The 23,786-nt window shown below is 33.6% G+C and overlaps 1 protein-coding gene across 1 annotated transcript in view; it reads left to right on the top strand.

The window, feature by feature from the left end:
- Positions 1 to 23,786, top strand: part of LOC126879130 (neuropeptide SIFamide receptor-like) — a 493,604-nt gene that overhangs the window by 30,539 nt on the left and 439,279 nt on the right. The window lies entirely within an intron of this gene.

Here is a 23,786-nt window from a genome sequence, read left to right as displayed (position 1 = left end):
GATTAACCGCCAAAAGTCCAAAATCGAGATAATAGTGCCATCTTGCAGCTAGGGTGCAAATCTATGTATAAAAATATGTTTTATGTAAAAAAATTAAAAAAAAAGCTGTTTTTAAATGCCTGTATTAAGCGACATTTTTTATTTTCTTAAAAAAAATCCCACACTAGGATTTGTAATATCGAACTAAACGCCAATAATGGTACATAATCCATTGTCATAAACAAAAATCCGCATCTTTGTAAGTGTAATAACGAATCAAGCGCCACGAATAGTCGGTTAATTCTTTATTACAAAACATAACATATTTACTAACGTTAAAGATATCGAATTAAAAGACATCCTTTGTAAGGTAACATCAGATTAAGCGCCAAATATGTCTCTTAATCCGGTATTCGGATCTTAACTCATGCATATCTTAAAAAATCATTAACGAATTAAGCGACATTTGATCGAATAACTTTTAAAATATAAATTATTTTTTAAAAATTTTAAACACATGTAAAAGTCTATTTACATTTGCATTAATATATTAAATATGAAACATGTCAGTACTATATTTTAGAAATAGTACCAAAAACAAATTTAAAATCTTTAAACCGATTTATCTCAAAACTACATTTTGGCGCTTAATACGCTATTACATAACGCGGTCCAATTAATGGATCGATATCAAATTTTGAAGGTTTGTTAAGTACGCTAATACCCAACTTTGGGTGAAACACTAAAGTTCTAAGGTAGTTTTAGTAAAAATTATTAACAAATATCGATTTTCACTTATTTTGCAGTTTACGTAACAACAAATTAACTTTTTATCGGCGTTTTGAAGGTTTTTCAATATTCTAAAAAACTGAAATTTATGTCAACAATTTAGCTTTTGAATGGAGTAAAAAAATCGAAAAAGTCGCGATTTTTACACTAAATTGTTAATAATTAAAAACAGACATAAACTATAGGCAGGAAACAGGTAGGTTTTCTTCCTATAGGTATACAATAACTAAAAAAGTAGTCAGCTACCTGGATCTTTGAGTGTCCCGAGAAAATCCTTATTACTCTTTACAAGTACAGTGGAACCTCAATAAGTCGGATTAATCGGGACCGCGGCCGATCCGGGTTATCGAAAATCCGGGTTAGCCGGATAATATGGTAAAAATTAATAAAATACATATAAATAATAAACAAATACACATTATAATTGCCAAAACATGAAATACATATGCACGGTACATCTAAATTATGTACAGTTGTATAGAGTATTGTTTATTTCTTGGTAAAAAACTCAATCAAAGTGGAAAAATGTTTGTTTTGTCTGATGAAAATCGGTCCGGGTTAGCCGGACTTCCGGGTTATCGGAGGCCGACTTATCGGGGTTCCACTGTACAAATATTTTTTACGTTATAACATACTACTCTGTAAATTCTGTTCCGAATGACTTCACGGACGACTTTGACATTACAAGTCTAGAAACTAAGGACATACAATGTTCTGTCATTATCCACTATTTGTATTAGAAAGAAATGTGGTTTCGAAAAACGATCGTGAGAAGAACTTTATCCTTATTTTTATATCATCCATAAAATATTTCATAACGCTCGATTTTACTTTTTGAACTATTTGTTTCGTTAAAGCTTCTTTTATTCCAGATACACCAACCTAAGTCTCCTAGAGATAGATCGACTAGATAAATATTAGTTTTGTCAGCTGGCGTCACGTTCGGTATTTTTGAGTTCGACTGGATGACGAATCCAGATTTGTGAATTTTCTAAATTCCTGGCAAACACAGTGCCACGATGTAGAATGCATAATAAAGGCTGTCTGCTCCGTTTGAGCTCAGAATGGTCGTAGATGTGGAATAGAATGATAATTAACGTTGTTGTAATTGAATTGTGTATCTAGTTGAGTCGTGGGTAGTTGAGATATTATTTTTTTGTAGTAATGAATATCCCTAAATTGATGTAACTAGTTGTCGTTACATTTAGTTCGCTTTAGGAGTAAATATGTCGATAATGATTAAGTCGATAGGATGATTCGTATTATTCAAACAGGCAATTTTTTCTAATAATACTCTTTTGGGTTATAAAAAATTCAGTTACGCATAATTTTTTAATGAATACTTGTTTTCCACAACTTGAAAAGTTTATTAGATAAAGTTGGTTTTTCTGTTTACGTAAAACAAGAATAAAAAACCGATAAACGCCTTAAAAATGAGTGGCGCATACAATATTCCAGCTACAAAAGAGCTGATATGAATATTACGTGACGCGAAAATATATTTTCATTTTGATGGAAAACAAAATTCTAGTTTTGTTTTAAAAGATTTTTCTATATATTTGTTAAATTTGAAGTAAACGCGCCACCAAAGGTTTTCAAAATTCAAACTGTATCCAAGTTATCTTTTGTGGCGCGTTTTCCTTCAAATTTAGCAATTATTATGGAAAAATCTTTAGAATAAAACTAGAATTTTATTTTCCATCAAAATGAAAATACATTTTCGGGCCACATAATATTCATATCCGATCTTTTGTAGCTGGAATATTGTATACGCCACTAATTTTTACGGCGTTTAGCGGATTTTTATTCTTGTATCAGGAGTTTTTCAAAAAATTTTATAAATTAAATGTATGAAGTTTTGCAATGCAGAAATGCAATTTTTCTCGATTACACGTTAAGCTTTATAAATGGTCGCCTTTGTCGCATTATCTCCCAAATGATCTAGTGTCCAACGAATGTACACTAGATTTTTTTTCTATTTGAAATAGATTGACAAAAAAATATTGGGATGGCCGGTTAATTAAGTCGGATTGCCCGTTGCCAGATCAAATTTAGCGTCGTAACCACTACAACTGCATAAACCATTTCGGGAATAATCGTTAATTTTATTATACTTTTGTAGCTTAATTAATAACTTCGAAACGGCTTAACCGATTTTGATCACTAAACATGAGTTTGAAACGTATTGACAAGTAGTATCTGCTGCATCTAAGGTCAAGTATGATAACTGAAGCTATTACAGGAATTATTGAGCTTGAAAAACCGTTTTTCCCATAGGAAATAGATTTGATCATATTTATGAAGCCTATAACTTAAAAATTCGAATTTTACCGGATATGAGATATACACCGTCAGATTTGTCTAGAGTCCTTCTACAAACGCTCAGTTATTGGCGGAATTCGTAGGTTGAAATTTTTAATAATTGTCGAAAAACCAAAATTTTCAAAGTTTAGTTTTTCAGTTTTTCGGCGATACTGAGCCGTGTGTATATCTGATCCTAACGGCTTAAACACCATTTAAAAGCTTAACTGAACACTATTGATTTGGTGTATTTGCGGTTCTCCTGTCTCTTCTTGAACCGAAGATATATATACCCCAAAAATATGCCGTTTTGTACTTGCCAAGTTCTATAGCTGGCTTATGGGTGGTCAAAAGTCACAAACTATACCGGTTCTGAATCGGACCTGACCCCCTTTTCAAACACAGAAAAAAATTCAGATCGGCTTAACTTTTCCAGTCACATACATACATATCCACAAACATTTCCCTTTTTTAAATAGAAATTGAGTCATTTTCTGAGCTCGGTAACTTTTGAGTGGTATAACCGATTTTCAAAATTAGACATGCGTTGGAAAGGTAATGAGCAGTACTATTATAAGCCGCAAAGGTGGGACTTAAGTTTTTGGGAGTTTTGGGGACGAGAACGAAAAACAGGCCCTAAATAGGAAGGGCCGTAAAATCCACACCCTTGGACCAAAATGGAGGGTTGACATATGAATGGGTGTGTCTTTTCCTGAACTTTAAGATGGGCATTGGCACAGTTTTTAATTCCGCCAGATTTATAAAATCGAAAATATCGTGTATATACAGTGTCGCGTGTACGGGGGTGTGGGTGTGCGCCACTGGCGAGAACTGCCGTTCTCTGGTAATAGTTGCCCCAATATTCGTTTTTCAATCTTATTCATGTTTGTTCAATACACATGTTTTGCAGTTATCTACAGATTCCTGTTCCACAGTTTAGTTTTTTCTGTATTATTTTTTGGGAATTGCCATGAATGCAATTAGAAAGACTATATTTGACTTCCAGCTTTGAAGTTATTTTCAAATTTTCTGTGAATTTGTATTTAATACACATGGAAAAGGATTTGGAAGATTTAGAAGAACATTTGATGAAATATAAAATTTGCGATTATATTATTAAACTATAACTTGAAATACGATAGATAAAATACAGTTAAAAAAATAGAAAAATTTATCCTTATTTTGTCCTATTGGTACTTACTTTTTGCTATATTATAGCATAAAAGGGTCCATATTATGGACCTTTATCTTAATTATTATTGATCTATTCCGTTATTTGTAGTATATCAAGGATGGCCGTGAAAACTTCCTAATATAGAGCCAAAACTTCAGTATCAGCCACTGTATACGCTCCTCTGAGAGCAAGATTATAACCCAAGGAATGTTGTGGTAGAAGATGCCGAATAGATAAAAACTTAAAGGCTCAAGGCATTCACACGTGTAGCTTGTGTTGTAGTAAATATGTGTGACTTGTGCACATTTCTATATAAATCATTTATGACCGTTTATCATGACCGTTTGCCATTTTTGATTAATGTAAAATTTGTTCATTAAGTGTGGAAATACTCCATTATCCTACGAGCTGATAATATTATTTTTTCCTTGTGGATCTACAAGTAAAAGAACAAACTTACACACTTACACACTTACACAACTTAAACAGATTAAACATATTGATGATATTATATGGATTCATATAAGAAACGTTTTTCACTAATGAGATCAGTTAGCAATAAACTTAGATCTTTTTTATCTTTTTCCAACTTCAACTAAGCGCATGGCTTTTGTCGAAAAAGGTCAATTTCATACCCACAAACTGAAATTTGTTTTAATCGATAGATTATGATGATTATTTCATTCATAGGAGATTCTGACCAATAGAAAGCTACAGAAATCTAAATTAAATCGATAATTTATGATTATTTCATTCATATGAGATTTTGACCAATAGAAAGCTACAGAAATCTGAAATAAATTGTTAATTTTTGATAATTTCCCGTCGTCAAGTATATTACGTCAGATGCCCTTCGTTGCTATGAAAAAATACATTCAGTGACATTAATGACACTTAATGTTTTAAAAATTATAAAAGTGATGACTTTCAACCGTAAAATATTTATAACCACTATGTGTTTCATTGTACTAATTTGTACTTACATAAATAAATTACAATAAAATTTTGATTCTTAACAGTTTTATTCATGAAATAATCGCAACAAATTGCACTCGATCTCTAAAATTAATATAGAATTTTTGCTCTCGTGACACTTTGACATAATTTGACTCGCCTTCGGCTCGTGAAATTAAAACTGTCAAAGTGTCACTCGGGAAAAATTGAATAATTTTAGAGCTCTTGTGCAATTACTACTGATTATTTCATTCATAGGAGATTCTGACCAATAGAAAGCTACAGAAATCTAAATTAAATCGATAAGTTTTGATAATTTCCCGTCGTCAAGTATATTACGTCGGATGCCCTTCGTTGCTACGAAAAAATACATTCAGTGACATTAATGACAATTAATGTTTTAAAAATTATAAAAGTGATGACTTTCAACCGTCAAATTAATATTGATAACAACTGTTTGTTTAATTGTACTAATTTGTAATTTCATAAATAAATTACAATAAAATTTTGGTTTTGAACAGTTTTATTCATGCAATAATCGCAACAAATTGCACTCGATATCTAAAATTAATATAGAATTTTTCCCTCGTGACACTTTGTCATAATTTCACTCGTCTTCGGCTCGTGAAATTAAAACTGTCAAAGTGTCACTCGAGAAAAATTCAATAATTTTAGAGCTCTTGTGCAATTACTACTGATAATTTCCCGTCGTCAAGTATATTACGTCAGATGCCCTTCGTTGCTACGAAAAATACCTTCAGTGACAATAATGACAATGAATGTTTTAAGAATTATAAAAGTGATGACTTTCAACCGTAAAATTTTTATAACAAATGTGTGTTTAATTGTACTAATTTGTACTTACATAAATAAATTTCAGCAAAATTTTGGTTTTGAACAGTTTTATTCATGAAATAATCGCAACAAATTGCACTCGATCTCTAAAATTAATATAGAATATTAGAGCTCTTGTGCAATTACTACTGACACTGTGCTATGTTTAAAAGTTTACCAAAAACTGTCCACAGCAACCTATTTATACAGTACGAAGCAAAAGTATGGGATAAATTCATTATTTAAGAAATAGGCGCAATAATAGAAAAATCGATTATTGCGGAGTAAAAATACGATTTTAGGTTATAACCGGTAAGTTTTTCCAACCCCTATCAGTTGGTAGTCCCATTGTTCTTAAATCCTACCACATTAATGATATATATCCACCGCATTCGTGGATGTCGTAAGGCCCTTCTCCCTATCGGATTTCCCACCAGAATAACTTGGCAAGACGGTTACCAAGGAGCCTTTAAACATGACCAGGCCATCTTGATTTACTTTCTTCAACAACGTCGCAAGCCCTATATCATCTGACCTCGGCGTTTGTTTTCTTTCGATATTGGTTATTATTCGGATCGTGATGGAGTCCAAAAATATTTTTGAGGATTTTTGTTCAAAACATTCTTTCCATTGTTCTTTCCATTGTTTTGTTCAGCGTCCACGTCTCACACCCATACTTAACCGGTGTAAACACTGTGTTATACAGGGTGTCCCCGAAAATAGTGTGTTCCTTAAAGGTATAGGCAGGAGAGCATATAGAGTAGAGTAAAGGTATAGAAGGCACAATCTTCTTCTTCTTCTTCTTCGCGCGACTAGGATTACTCCTGTTTGTCTGCCTCTTATTCTGTTTCAGTTGTTGTTGACTGTACATTGTCTTTCCACCTTTTCGGCGGCCTTCCAACGGGTCTTCTGCTATACGGCTTGTTGTTTTTACAGATGTTCGCTAATATATCTGGTTCCATTCGATTTACATGTTCGTTCCAGTTTTTCTTTCTTGTTTTTATCCACCTGTTAATATTTTGAATTTTGCAACGTTCTCGTATACTTCTGTTGCTTTGTCTGTTTTTTAATGATATGCCCGCTATTGATCTTAATACTTTCATTTCGATATTGTTGATTTGTTGTTTCGTCTTTCTTGTATCGGTCCTTGTCTATGCTGCATATGTTAGGATAGGTCTTACTGTTGTCTTGTATACTTTTATTTTGCGTTCCGTGGTCAGATATTTGTTTCTCCATATGGTTTCTCGGAGGCAACCACTTACTCTTGCCGCTTTTGTAGCTTGTGTTGTGGTCTCTGTTCTTATATTCCTGTCACTAGTGATCTCTACTCCTAGTTAATTGAATTTCATTACTTGTTCTACAATTTGGCCGTCTATTTCTAACTTGTGTCTACGCGGCTCTTTACTTATCACTATACATTTAGTTCTTTCTACCGATATTCTCATATTAAATTTATTTGCTGTGATATTGAAAGTGTGGAGCTGCCTTTGTAGGTCATCCTCGTTATCAGCAATTAGTACTGCATCATCGGCATAGCATAGTATCGTGATTTTATGCGCTCCCATGTGGTATCCATGTTGTTTTCTGACTTCGTGAATTATTTGATTCATCATCATATTGAATAACGATGGGCTGAGCGAGTCTCCTTGGCGGATTCCTCCTTTTAGTTCTATGCGTTCTGTTTCTCCTGTTGACATTGTAACTCTGGTCTTGTTGTTCTTGTTAATTTACACAATGTAGAGCAAAAAAGTCTTATAACATTTTTTTCTAAATTCACCCGTTTGACCAAAAACGAAAATACATTTTGATATGCAAATTGAAGTCAAACGCGTAACTCAAAAATCTAAAGATTAAAAAAGTAGGTTTGTAGGTCAGTTGCATCTGGTAGGTAAAATATTGTAAATATCAACCAAACCAATATCCATTATTTTGTTTTGCGGGTAGAGGCCGTTCAAGTATTACGTAACGCAGGTGGGGGGGGGGTCAAAAATCTTCAAAAATTGCGCTACGCAAAAGTTAAACGCCCATTAGAGCGCGTTACGTAGGGGAGGGAAGGGGTCAAGAATCTTCAAAAATCGCGTTAGGTACGTAATAGTTGAACGCTCCCCAACAACCCCAAAAATCACACCTCAAATAGTAAATAAACAAGGGGTTATTAGGTTAAATTTTCACAGTCACAGCAAGTTATTCTAGGCTACGTTGCCATGTCATTCAAATTTATGAAAAGAAAAATTCACTTATATGGAAAACTATGTAATTTTTTTCTTGAAAACGGTTAACTTTAGAAAAAAATGTTAAAGGACTTTTTTGTTCTAAATTGTGTATTATATCCATACCTTAAAGGAACGCACTATCTTCGGGGACACCCTATATATCATGATTTTTAATGTTCGTGTTAGGTTCTTGGATTTAGGAGTGTTTTAGATGCTTTACATATATCTGTTTGCTGCCTGAAGTCTCCATTTTATCTCTTCCGTGGTGTCGTTATCTGTGGATATTGTAGCTCTGAGATATTTAAAGCATTCCACTCTTTCAAAGTTGTATGGCTTTATTATTACATTTTGCCCTATTCTATCTCGTGTCTTTTTTCTGCTAATGCACATATATTTGGTTTTCTCTTCATTGATCCTAAGACCAGTTTTTTGCCTCTGTCTCTAATTTGTCGAAAGTTTCCATTGCATTCATAACGGTATTTCCAACAATGTCAATGTCATCCGCGTATGCTTGTAGAGTAGGTTTGATCCATTCACTGCCAGTAGTTCTGTTCTAATTTTTGCTGCTTTTATTACTTTCTCCAGGATTATACATATAAAAGAAAAGCGGTGACAGCGCGTCTCCTTGTTGGACGCCACTTTTTATTTAACGTTTCTGAGAGTTTGTTAGATATCCGTGCTCTGCATCTACATCAAATTACACATATATGTATTATCGAGCTGTGCAAGTTTTTCTGGAACTAAAATTTCTGCCATTGTATTCCACACCTTATCCCTTTTATTGCAGTCATAGTTCTATTGAATTTTCATTAGGTTCTTTTTCAAGCGGCTGCTTTAGAGTAAAAATTTAATTTTAATTTAATTTTCTACAAAAGGCGTTAGCTTTCTTAATAGGTTGTTAGATAAGATTTTGTTCGCCGTATTAAATAGGGAGATGCCCCTATAATTAGAGCACTTGATTTTGTCTCCCTTTCTATACCGGTTTTTTTGGAATTTTATATTTATTCCGTATAAATAATTATTTCAGTAATTCAAAATTACCAAGCGTAAAATGTTTGTGGGAAAAACTTTCCCTTAAAACGAAGAAGAATAGCGTATACAAATCAGCTTTCCTCTGTTGCAGCCAAAACTTCCTCTTATCTACTATATTGATTTCGTATCTTCAGTGTCGTCTGGTCAAATAAACTTGATGACGAATGATCAGATTTTAAAAAAAAATTAGTTTTCAGCCATCTTTGGGCTTGTTGTAAATTTACGTACTATCTAAATTGTACATTCACTTAATTAAATACTTATGACTGATTTGGTATTTACTTTATTTTCCAGTAAGTTGAAGTACTACGTCTCCATTTCTTCGTTTTGAATTTCTTAAAAGAACTGATTATTTCGCAAATAAATTGTCTCTAGGAATGGCCAATATGTTTTATGAATTTTTACGACGACTTCTAATCCATAAACCCAGCATTTATTTGTTTCTGCGGTTTTATTGTACATATTACATCATGTGTTTATATCCTTCATATCCATAAAATAATAATGAACCCTCTCCCCGACGGGCAAGGCCGACATTTCATCGATCTGGTACGAGATGCCAATTCCCCAAAAACTTTTATAGACAACAGTATTAGATTAAGTGAGATGTCCTCCAGCCAGTGTGGAAGGAATGCGGTATATGGATTGAACTTGAACGCTGGATTCGATTGACCCTTAACTCTGAATCTATATTTTTGAAACGCCAAAAATCGAATACCATCACTATTAGAGCGTAAATTTTGTTTGGGAGTTTTGGAACTAATGCCTTCAAGTAAATATGAAAGAGTATACAGTATGGAAGTGTGACAAATATAGACAGAGGTTGGTATAGTAACTGCCCTTTTTTGTATTTAGTTCGTTAAATTGATATCAACGTCTTCGGTTTAACAACATTATATCTGTAAATATAAAACGGTGACAAACCACAACAATAAACATTAACAGCACTGATCTAGATAACAAATTTCGCCATACCCACGTGTACTAACAAATCGATGGCCTAGAAGCAATACCTCATAAGTACCAAAAATTTAAAAATCACTCTTCTGGCACCGCAATACTGATATAAACCATTTCTACCAATCACCGGAAGTATAGAGGCGTATGCCAATCAATTTTGATCATGTGCCAATATCTCACCTAAATATTTTGCGTGCAAAATATTTAGGTGAGATGCAGAGACATGTAAAGAGGATAGACTTGGCTAGGGATATACCACTCAATGCATCGGGGTGTGTCGACCGTGCCACTCAATGCATCGACATCGGGGTGTAACGTCGACATAGGATTGAGTGGTCTAGCCCTCTTTGTCAGTCACATGCGCGGGCTCGCTTGGTTAAAAGAGATAGATAGACCAACGATCGACTGTTTCCATGCTGTTTCGGCGTTCCGCCGAAATGTTTTCCGCCGTTTTTGGTGACTATGCCGAGTCTAGGCTTAATATGTCAATGGAAATATCTCGTGTGTGTTCATTTTGTTATGGTAAGTAATGGCGGTTAAAACGTAATGGTATATTGTGCAATAATTGCCGAAAGGTACTAATTTCTCACGAGTTTGAAAAGTTGCGGTACGAGCACAAGCGAGTGCCGCAATTCTAACGAGTGAGCAATTACATTTCTGCGCGTGTTACACACTATAATTTTTCTACAACCACAGTTTTTGCTAAAAATAAAAATCACAATTTCCAAACGAAGATTTATTATATTAATAAATTATAAATTTTAAACTGTATTTAATTAATATTATTCTTTTTCTAATGAGCATCTTTCAGTGCGTCACAGTTTTTCGATTCCTTTCTAACGCATTAAATTTTATGTGACAGAAAAAGGCACGTCTGTGATTAGAGACATTTATAACATTTATTCTAGTTGTCGATAGATGGCGATATAATCGAAAAAAAAAAATTATTTACAAATTATAAAATATATCTACGAATATAATCTGTACAATTTATAAGACTATACAAATCAAAGAAATACCATTTGATAAATGCAATAAACACAATTGATTTGTTTTTATGCCAAATTGCAAATAAAATGTGACAACTGTCAGATTTAACTAAAATGTCATGTTAGAATTAATGTTATAAATGTGTATTATCACGGACTTACCATTTTTTCTATCATTTGTGACGTACTGAAAAATGCTTATGAAAAGGACTTTAATCAATTTAAATTCCTTATACCTAAACAAATTACACATAAATCAGTTAAAAAATTAATGCACTGCCTTAATTTGTTTAAATTTAAACTATTTTAAATGAATTATTAAAAAATAATGTCACATTTGACATTATATTTATTCAGTCACGGCAGTCACGGATTTCCACCAGACCTACTTCATTCGACATATCTTGCTGAGGCTGCTAAATCCTTATTGGTTAATTCATAATTATAAAATGTTTATTAAGAATAAAATTGTAAAAAAAACAGTTGTAACATCCATAATTTAATTTCTATTCGATAATTAAGTATAATGATTGTCTTACAGTTGTATATTTGTCTACATTTTAACCACATGTAAACACAATATACAACGTTACTCAGAATGAGGTAGTCATTTGGAAAATACCAAATTAAAGTTTAAAAATAGTGTTAAAGTAGCGAATTTTGCAGATTTCTCGGACATGAGTTAAATCGGTTCTTTTTTGAAAAGCACTATCAAATCTAATATCTTAAATAAAACCATTTCATCTAAAACATGTTATACATAAATTATATTTATGATTTTATTGTGGAATGTAATGGTACTGTGCCGAAAAGAACTTTCCTGCACAGAAACGTTACTTTCCGGCACAGAAACGTCACTTTTCTGCTTACTGATATCATAAATCTTATACTGTGAGAAAATGTCAACTTTGTTAACATAAAACTGTGCAGAAAAGTGCACTTTGAATAGTGGTTGTAGAAAAAAGTTTGTTTTGCAAATTTATATTATAGAATTTACGAATCTGGTGATTAGTAGAAAAGGTTTATGTCAGTATTGCGGCGCCAAAAGCGTGATTTTTGAATTGTTGGTACGAGGTATTGCTTCTACACTATCGATATGAAGTTTTATTAAACCACAAATTTTGGAAGATGCACTTCGAGGTATTGTTTCTAGGCCATCGAAATACAAATGTCTTAGAGCTGAGTATGGTAAATGTTTTATACTCATGAAAACATTGCTACATCACGAACATTTCACGGCCATGTAATGATTTATGTATGTTTTACTTTTAGTTGGTGGCTTTGAATAAAATTAATAACATTCTTATTCAAAATGAGGTGTGAAACATATTTTATATTAGTTGTATTAAGAGTGGTTAACAGTATACCACAGATGGCTATCGAAGACTCTATAAAGGAAATAATACGTGGATATTTATAATATTGGATAATAATAATACTGGATGTGTCTTGCAGCTAATTTTTTTATTACTTTATTAATTAAAATTTTTATTTTTACCCTAAAAGTACTAGACTCACTATCTACATTGTGCAAGACTTTGAATTATCCAGGTATCTCATACGTTTTTTAGTTGATAATATACAGGGTGTCCAGAAACTCTCCCGACAAAACGAAGACCGGAGAATCTTCAGATAATTTAACCTAATTCACCTAGTCCGAAAATGCTTCCTTAAGGGAGCTAAAACTGTTTGAAGATGGCGTCTTGAAATTAGTTTTTCTTAAATATCTCCAGAACGCTTCCATTTAGAAAAACGAGAACTGGTACGCTTTCAAAAATAAATCGATTCCATCAATTACGAATTTTAGTACCGGTAATAGGCGCCCTTTTTGGGTAGGGCAACGAGTATTTTATCGCATAACTTTTATCTATTTAAGTTCGGAGCATTTTTGATGGTAGAATTATTAAATTGTGAGGTATTCTAGCACTAAAAGGTACTCTTACTTTAAGTCGGTAGGATGCACCGTTTTCTAGAAAAATCGATTTGAAAATTTTTCGTTTATTGAATTTAAAAAAAAAAATGAAATTTTTTTTCAAAAAATGACGGTGTATTGTACCGACTTAAGGCAAGAGTAACTTCTGGTACTAGAATACTTCATAATTTAATCATAAATTATCCATAATGCTTAAAAGTTAAAGACAAAAAAGCTATGCGATAAAATAATCGTTAACCTACCCAAAATGGACCCATATGACCGGCAGTAGAATTTCTTAACTAAGGAAATCGATTTATTTCTGACAGATAAATAAACATACCAGTTTTCGTTTTTCTAAATATTTTTTTTTGGAATTTTATTTTCAAATTTAACAAACGAAACATTTTTAAATCGATTTTTCTAGAAAACGGTGCATCCTAGCGACTTAAAGCAAGAGTACCTTTTCGTACTAGAATATCTCACAATTTATTAATACAGTGTCAAAAATGCTTAAAAGTTAAAGACAAAAAAGTTATCCGATAAAATAACCGTTGCCCTACCCAAAACGGGCGCCTATGACCGGTACTACAAATTTGTAATTAATGTAATCGATTTATAGATTTTATTTATTTTAATTATCTAGAAGATAAATAAGCGTACCTGTTTTCGTTTTTCTAAATAGAAACGTTCTGGAGATATTTAAGAAAAACTAATTCCAAGACGCCATCTTTAAAGAGCTCTAGCTCCCTTAGAAAGCATTTTCGGACTAGGTAAATTTGGTTAAATTGTCTTAAAATTATCTGAAGAATCTTCTGTATTTATTTGTCGGGAGAGTTTCTGGACACCCTGTATACAGCAACCTGACAAAAGTGGAGGCTCCTTGGTCAATGCTCATTGCTGATGATATTGTGTTAGTAAAGGAGAGCAAAGAAATGTTGGAGGAGAAATTGAAGGGACAGAGAAGGGTTGTTGAAGGGGAAGGACTTAAGGTTCTTCTTCTTAAATTTCCACTCCTATCGGAGATTGGAAATCATTCTGGCAATTATAATTTTGTTGGTTACGCGCCGGAATAGTTCAATTGAGCTGCATTCAAACCATTCACGGAGATTGCGTAGCCACGAGATTTTACGTCTTCCTACGCTTCTTCTGCCTTTGATTTTGCCCTGCATTATATTCCTTAATAGTTCGTATTTTTCACCTCTCATGATGTGCCCCAAATATTCCAACTTCCTGATTTTTATGGAATTTAAAACTTCGCATTGTTTTCCTAGTTGTTCGAGCACTTGTGCGTTTGTTTTACGATCTGTCCATGATATTTTCAGAATACGTCTATAACACCACATTTTGAATGCTTCCAGGTTTTTAATGTTGGATTGTTTTAGTGTCTCCTCAACCCCATACAAAAGGGTGGAGAAAATATAACAACGAAGCATTCTTATCCGGAGCGTTATATTGATATTGCGATTAGAGAAAAGTTTCCTCATTCTGTTAAAAATGGATCGTACAATTTCAATGCGGCATCTTATTTCTTTTGTCTGATCAGTATCTTCTGTGATCCATGCTCCAAGGTATTTGTACGAAGATATTTGCTCAATTTCTGTATTATCCAGTACTAGTCTAACTCTGATGTTTTGTGCTTTTGTAAATACCATGAACTTGGTTTTCTTCAAATTTATTTTTAGTCCATAATCGTTGCAATGTAAATTTAGTTGTTAAGCAAGGTGTTGCAATTCTTCCAGTGTTCCCGCTAGAAGTACGGTATCGTCAGCATATCTTATATTATTAAGTGGCTCACCGTTTATTATTAGGCCCTCATTGACTTCGGCCAACGCTAATTCTGACATGGCTTCACTATATAAATTAAATAACAATGGTGATAAAATACACCCTTGGCGCACCCCACGACGAATCTGGATATCCTCAGTCACTTCATTATCAACTTTCACTTTTGCTGTTTGATTCCAATAGAGGTTACATATAATTCTAATGTCTCTACTGTCTATGTTTTTATTTAACAAAATTTCTTTGAGACGATTATGCTGCACTTTGTCAAATGCCTTCTCAAAATAAATGAAACAAGCATATACTTCCTGATTCATATCTAGGCATCTATGCGAAGGTAAATGTGGTTGGGAGGAACAGGAATGGTTGAGGACATACAATTGCTTGGAGAAAATTAGAACGAGTAGGAGAATTTAAATACCTTAGACTTTAGACCATACATAACGGAAAATGGCACAGTAGATCGGAAAATTGCCCAAAGAATACAGCCCGGTTGGTATAACTGAAAGCGAATGAGCGGAGTACTCTGTGATCGAGAAAAATGGAAAAGTGCTGAAAGGAAAGATATACAAGAGTATGGTGAGACCTTCGTTTGTGTACGGCGGTGAAATGTGGCCCATAAAGAACATTCAGGAAAAGAAGATGGAGGTAGCTGAAAATAAAAATGTTGTGGTGGATGCTGGCTGAGACTAGAGGGGACAGGATCAGAAATGACTTGATTAGGAAAAGAGCTGCGGTGGCTACAGACTCAAAAAAGATTCAAGATCAAATACTGTAATGGTTTAGTCACCTTAAACGTCGAAATGAAAAATATATGGGACGAAGGATAGAGATGTTAGAAGCTGATAGAAGGAGAGGTAGAAGAACACCGAGGAGGAGATGGAAGGACTCTGTAGCAGAAAACTTGAGAGATATAGGCGAAAAAAAAACTATCCAACAGGTCAGACCGGCATTCCTTCGATCATACGAGATGCCAAATACCCAAAAACTTTTAAAAGGAACAGTATTAGATTAAGTGAGATGTCCTCCAGCTATTAACAAAGGAATGCGATATATGAATTAAACTTGAACTCTGCTGAATTCTATTGACCCTTAACTCTGCAGTTATTATAGAGGCTATATATTTTTAAACCTCCACAAATTAAATACCATCACTATTAGAGCGTAAATTTGGTTTGGAATTTTTCGAACTAATGCCTTCAAGCAAATATTAAAGTATCTACAGAAGGCTGCATCATTATCATCATTCAACCAATTTACGTCCACTGCTGGACATAGGTCTCCCCCAATTGTTTCCACACTTCACGGCTAGATGGATGGCTGTATAAAACTTTCTAAAGGAACTACTACGTGGATGTTTCAAATGTCCACGTAGTATGTCATATATCCACGTAATTTTTATATGAAAATAATAATAAAACACTACAAGAAAATAGCTTTAGAATAATATAAAGCATTTTTCATTAATAAAACATATTTGATTTCCTTTTGATTGGTACATATTGTTTAACTTTCATATAGAACCCACAGAATTACCATAAGTCCGTTATTTTCTGAGTTTATTGCAAGAAAGGTCTTTTGGATCAACGATTAGAATAATTTTAAACTAATTGATGTACGCATCTGAAATTTTAAGGGTTCGTTAAGCATCGCACAATACTTAATGAGCAATCAATATCAATAATGATCTGTTACGCAATATCAAAAACGTAGGTTTAATAAACGTATAAGCAATTAACGATTTTGCTTATTTCGCAGTTTTAGGAAAAACAAATTAATTTTGTAATTTCTATAATACGCCAATAAACCTTTTGCAATTATTTAAAACTTATGATTTTTAATTTAATTGCATACTTTATGAATAATTAAAAAACAATAATACACAGTAATACAATTAATATTGGGTGAAAGCCAGCCACATTATTTTTTTTTATTAGAAAAAGGAGTCGCATCCACCAAAAGGTTATTAGCGACGGAACAGAATATAAATAACAAAAGTAATCAACTACAGATTGTACAAAATGTTTATGGATCTTAGATAATTAACTATATTGTCATAGGAACAGTTTTGACCTAGAGCCTCTTGTAGAGCGTTTGGAATATTGTAGTAGTATATACTAAAGATACAGATATATACTACATAGTAGAATTTGTAGTCATATTTACTACAACTTATTAAAAACTGTTCGACTGTTAATCGGACGTTACACTGATCACATATAGGTGGATTGTTCTTTGTGAAAAGGTAAGAGTGCGTTAACCTGGTATGTCCTAGACGTAAACGCGCAACCACAATTTGTTCTCGTCTATTGCGCGACGATGGAATCCACTGAGACACATTATTTTTGATTTAATTCAGTTTAGAATTATTTTGAGACCACTCATTTCGCCACAAACACAACACTTTATTTTTAAAATAAGCTTTTAAATAACTGGAAACAGAAAAATCACTAAAATCCGAAAATCGTGTGTCCTGTCAGCTTCTTCATTTCCTGTTATTCCGACGTGTGAGGGAACCCATAAAAATTGAACGCTTCTTCCATGTTCATGAGCTTGGGAAAGCTGGTATTTTAGCAACTTTTCAAAAGAGTGTTTCGGAAAAATGTGTTTTAATGAGTTTAAAGACCTAAGGCAATCTGTTATGATCAGGGCTTTTGTGAGTGTAAGCTCGTTATGAAGTTTCACAGCACGGTATATGGCGTAGAGTTCGGCTAAATATGTGCTACATGCTGGGGTTAAACGGAAAAGAAGATTGTTTTCTGAATAAACGATTGTTATTGCTACACCACCGACTGCACGACTTGCATCTGTACGGTCTTTGCTGAAACAAGTGAAATGTTTTGAATTGTACAACTGATTGGTCTTTAAGTTTGTCTCCTGAAGACAAATAATATCTGGAGAATATTCAGATAAAAGAAGCTGTAGAATAGGGAGACGATGGAAAAATCCATCAATGTACCATTGAAGTATCGAGTTGAATGTTGTTAACAGATTCTGAGTTAGATGATACTGAACAATTGTCTACAGAAGAGTCACTGTCTAAGTCAGAATTCTCTTTCCCTAAATGAATGTGTAGTTTCTTTTGAAGTTTTGTAAACTTGGTTTTTGTAGATCTATCATTTGCATATTGATAGCTGCTTTGTAAAAGATGGAGTAAACCGACCATACCAGCTGTAAATTCTTTAATGACGCTAAAAGTGTCGGGGGAGCCTTGGAAATTATCAATCAGTAAGGATAATTGGTGATAATTTAAAACGAATGGTGGGGTATGATTATCAATAAAATTTTCAAGAGTTTCCCGTGTAGATGGGACTTTAGATGAGCGCGGTTTTTTTGGTTTAGAGGATTTGGGTTTTGCAAACAGATTTTGTGATGAAATTTCTGAGTCTGAAGGAGGCGTATCGATCTCACCAATACTGTGTTTTATGGAAGAACTTGCGTTTTCGCAAGTGCTATTAGAGTTTTCACTTAGATGCTGTGACTTTATTACATTTGGAAGTACTGGAGCAAACTCGTTGGTAGTGACAGAAGTCGAGCTTGAAGTTTTATTTGTAAGATTGGTTGAAATGGTTGTTTCAGAAAATTGTGGTGATGTATCAGTTTTATTAGAGTTTTCGGCAGTTGTATCTAATGGAAAAGGTGCTGATAGATTGGAGGATATTGCTTCCGAAGTTTTTGAAAACGGCATTGCCGCTGAATGAGGTTGACTGAAAGTGTTGGTATGAGTAGGAGTGTTAGTAATTTCTTGGTCATGGAGATTTGCAGGTGTAGGTGATATGCTCGGATTTGATAATGGATAACTTGATGACTGCTGAGTGTTTGGTACCTTGTGTAATATACTTGTTGGATCTGTTTGATTTGGTACTTCATTGTTTGACGCAATATGAGTTGATTCCGTTACTGAACTGTTATTGCATTGGGATGATACATGTCCTGTATTTTTGCAAATAAAGCAGGTGAGTGTATCTTGCGACAAAAATATGCGGTAAGTTGTTTGGTCCAAACTTATTAAAATAGAATCTGGAATTGATGATGTTATAGCAGCCACATTATTGTTAATGCAACTTTGCAAGTTTTGTTCATAAATTCCACCAATATTCTCATATTATATTCAAGAAGCTCCTCCCAGGCCTGCTCAATTGCTTCCCATAATTTAATTCTATTCCGTGGCATGGTTTCTTTCATTTAATTTATTTGTCAACAAAACTCGCACATTTTCGATAGGGTTAAGGTCTGGACTCCAGGAAGGCCAAATTATAAAAGAAACATTATTGAAATGAATAGTTAAGTAAATCTAAAATTCCAGGACTTAATGAGAAAGTTGCCTCTTCCTAGTTCATTTTGCTTCTTACCAAACAAATTGAGAGCGTTTTCTAACGAAGGGCTTAATGTGAAACAATGACAAGCTACACATGAGTTCAAAAAGAGTTAGTGTTATTCTTGGTTAAAGTAAGAGTATAACAAGCCACTAACAAATTATCTCAGCCCTTCGTTAATAGATGGCCCGATAAATCTATGGTCACACTATTGCATAGGCCTAGCTTGTTCTAGTATCTACTAGACATAATGACAAGCCACATCAAAATAGCGAACATGGACAGAAGCGTTTCAGATAATTATTGAGTTCTGACGATTCTAGAAAGAAAAATAACAAAGTTGACTTGACATTCGATGACAGTGACCGTGACCCTCACTATGCACAATCTAGAAGTGACACAAGTAGTGAAAATCCAGCGGCATCTAATTTTTTCCTAAATGTGGTTTGTCACATTATTACCATTCAAGATTAATGTAGTGGCTTATGACGTGGCTTGTTATATTATTGCATTTGGTTGTATGATAATGAACAAAGTCCGTCAATAAAAACCAAACACACCCGTCAAAAATTCCAACAAGTTGATGAAGACAAAGAAATAAACAGTGTTTAACACCTATAGGGTTGAAACCACCCCGAACTCAGTCAATAATAGAAAATTCTGAATCTACATATATCTAAAATTTGGGTATTTACTACTAATGGAATAATGTAACAAGCCACATTTTTTTTAAATAAAGGCTCTTTTTCTCGAATTTCAAGTAATTTGATTAATATTGTTGTCAACTATAGTCCCATAGGACATGATGCATCGAAATATCTAAACTAAAAAAATAAAAGTTGTTACTGGATTTTTTAATATTATTTTTAACATTCAAAGTCAAATATCTCACTTTTACCTTTTTGAGGCTTGTCATTGTTTCACATTAAGCTCTTCTCTTCTTCTGTCTGAAGAGAACATTTTATCGAATTTGGCAGTTTACAGTACAGTATAGGTGGACTAAAATTAAGTTTCGACGTTTGCCTGAACAAATTAGTCTCTCCTAGGTATGACTAAAACACTTCAGTCAAAGGGCCAATATGGAATTCATTTCGGGGTTTGATTAAGACCGTTAGTCAGACCTGAGGTTTGACTAGTCAAACCTAGAAGCGCCGGAACTTCAAGGTTTGGCTATAACGCATACATACATATATATATATATATATATATATATATATATATATATATATATATATATATATATATAATTTTTTGGAAGTGCAATAAACTGTGAATATAGAATATTCTGCTTCTCTTTACCATTTAAATTTTTGAAGTTATACTTCTTTACGATCGAGAGTGAAATTTTATAATTCCCTGGCTCATGCGCAGACACACAGTATGTAGTTCGTTGCTAATCTTTCAAATTATGTATGTATCAGCGCAAACAAGTCATTAAAAGAATATATTGGTGTTCTTAGTAAATGTATTATTTATTATAATTTTTGTGTCTTTGGATTTGTCTTCCTCGGGCGTGAGATAATAAAATATCTATTTTTATACTATACTTTGATCTATTTGTCACCGTGATGTGTAATTATATCCGACACGTCAATAGCACGGGGCTTAATAGCTCGGTTGGTATAGCATTGGACCAGAGATCGAGATATCGCGGGTTCAAATCCCGGACGATTCATATTCATTTTTTTTTTATTTTTGGTATTGTTTTGGTAAGTTTTGGTTAATTTTTGGTAATTATTGTTAATTTTTGGTATTGTAACTGTTAAGTATATTTATTTCGTTGAAATTATATAATAGAAGTATAACTTCTTACGTGCGTACAAAGTACAAATGTAAAAGAGATTATATGAAGTTACTTTCTAATCTGTCACAGACAGTTAAACAAGTAAAATCGTCCAATAATATCGGTTTCCACAGCAACGCAATCACTGATGTGTTTCAACTGCCAAATCCTCATTACTTACTCCAGTTCGTATCCCCTAGGATTCGGCTCATTCTCTGGAAACAATCCACGGTCCCGGAATTAAAAATTTGGCAAACATCCGACCAAAAATCGATTAACTCTGTCCTTGTTCGATGAAACTCAGTATCCATATGTACACTCAAGAGCGATGTGTACCCTCACTTGCCGTTGGAGCAGCAAACAGTTCAATGTTAAGGAACTTGACAAATGGCTTTAATCAAACGAGTTGCTCTCCTTCAAGGCGCTTCAAAAATCGTTCGGAAATCGAGGAAAAAGTTGGGAAACTTGACCTTACGGTCGTGGAGTTCGGAGTTGCGACAAGGATGTTGTCTCTCTGGATAGGGAAGGAAATGATATACTGCAGTTGGTTATTTAGTTTTTTCCGTATTGGTGTATCGATAAATTTTAACTTGTTGACAGACAACTACTGAAAGTATTGATGAAAGGACTTCTATACTCGTAGTAGCAATATCTTTATTGTTTGATATTTTCATTTCATCGAAAAAATCTATACATAATATAGGTCTCCTCACATTTTAGTCAAAGAGATGTTATTTTTTATATGTCAACGCTGTTACACTTTCTAGAAGGTAGACTTATAACTGATAGAGAGAGAACATTCTTACAATGATTGAAATAATCCAGAAATATTTTTTCGAGAAATATTTAGATATTTCAAATTTAACAGGGTTCTGAAACTGATGAAATTATTCTTGTAATAAAAATTACTTTTTTAATTACTTACCAAATGTTTTCGATTTATACTCCGGATATCACTTTCAAAAACAGATTATTTTAAATTATGTTGATTATTTCATTCATAGGAGATTCTGACCAATGGAAAGCTACAGAAATCTGAATTAAATTGATAATTTTTGATAATCTACCGTCGTTAAGTATATTACGTCAGATGCCCTTCGATGCTACGAAAAAATACATTCAGTGACATTAATGACAATTAATGTTTTAAAAATTATAAAAGTGATGACTTTCAATCGTCAAATATTTGACCTACTTATTCCCAAGTTTTAGTGCATCTCGATCATGAGAAAAAAAAATAATAAAAACCGCAACTTTTACCCATTATAACCGCCGTCGTCCCCCGTTCAGTTATCTGCCCGTGTGGGAAAGTCATGTACACGACTAATCCAACATATCCCCTTATAGTTTGTCCATATTACCACTCACGAGCTAAATCCGCCTCCAGCTATTGGACTATAATGCTTCACCATGTGAGGATAAAGACCTAATTTTTGATTTTAATTACGACAATATAAAAACAATAAGCATTAATATTAAAAAATGACGTTTTTTAAAAACCTGATCTAACAAATCATGAATTATGACATTTTTAATACCTGATCGGAGTTTGACTGGTCAAACCCCGATATCATAAAATTAAGTTTCAACATTTACCTTACCAAATTAGTCTCTCCTAGGTTTGACGAAACTTCTTTAGACAAAGGTCGAAAATGGAATTTATTTCGGGGTTTGACTAAGACCGTAAGTCAGACCTGAGGATTGACTAGTAAAACCCAGGAGCGATGGAACTTCGAGGTTTGACTATAACATGTACACAAAACAGTGGCGTGCGGTGACATTTTCGGAAGAGGAAGCGATTCAATAAGGGTTTAACAAATATTTTCTTACGAGGGTCGAGATCAAAATATATACCGACTTAATAGGTGTATACCTAATGTATTACCTGTTAACTTATATCGACTAAAAACAAGAACTACAAAAAATTAGGTATAGCGTTTAACCCACTCCGAGAGACATGCACACACGCCTTGAGAATGAGAATACAAATTCATTGAGGCAAGGAGGATTTACTCTTATAAGCGGGCGTCACTCCATCCCGCCCCAATGCTTCATACTATCCACTTCCCCTCCGATAGCACTCTGAATGCGCTATATGGGCTCTCTATCAGCAAAGTGCTTATTATGTAGGAGTCCTGGATACAAGGACTCACAAACGAAATCCTACCCCGATCAATGCAGGTTAGTGACTCTAGTGACTTAGTATATCGTATATCTAGTGACTTATCATCGATCTGTACTGCTTGCTCAGGGTCGAGTCCCTACTCCAGGCTTGGTTTTTTTAAACTTAAAAAGAAGAGTTCTATTCAAAATTGTTTTTATATTCCGATTTCGAATCACCTTCCATAACACACAACTTTCAACGATATGACACTTATTTACTTATACTTGAGTCCTATTCTCTTATCAACCAATGCAAATTTTTTGTCGATAACATCGTCGTAAAATTTTGGATTTTCTGATAATTGTTTAATAAATGCACCCTTTTTCAATGGATAATAGGGCTAACTTGGAAAGTCTGTCTTCACTTGTAAAATTTATTGTAAAACTTTTGATGCGTTTTAATACTGAATAACTTCGTTCAACTGATGCGCTTGTAGCTGGGATAGTTAGTACCTACTACTTAATTCACACAACTTGCCCACTTCACACAGAGACTGATTTAAACCAGTAGTATTCAAAAAATTCAACCGATTCCTAAGTATTTCTTTATCACTAATTTCAGGTGTTTTATAAATGACATTTAACTGAGAATGCAAAGCTAG

This window comes from Diabrotica virgifera, chromosome 1, assembly GCF_917563875.1.
Source record: "Diabrotica virgifera virgifera chromosome 1, PGI_DIABVI_V3a".
NCBI classification, from domain to species: domain Eukaryota; kingdom Metazoa; phylum Arthropoda; class Insecta; order Coleoptera; family Chrysomelidae; genus Diabrotica; species Diabrotica virgifera.
The sequence above is the reverse complement of the archived record's forward strand: the minus strand, read 5'-3'. Positions and strand labels throughout refer to the sequence as shown.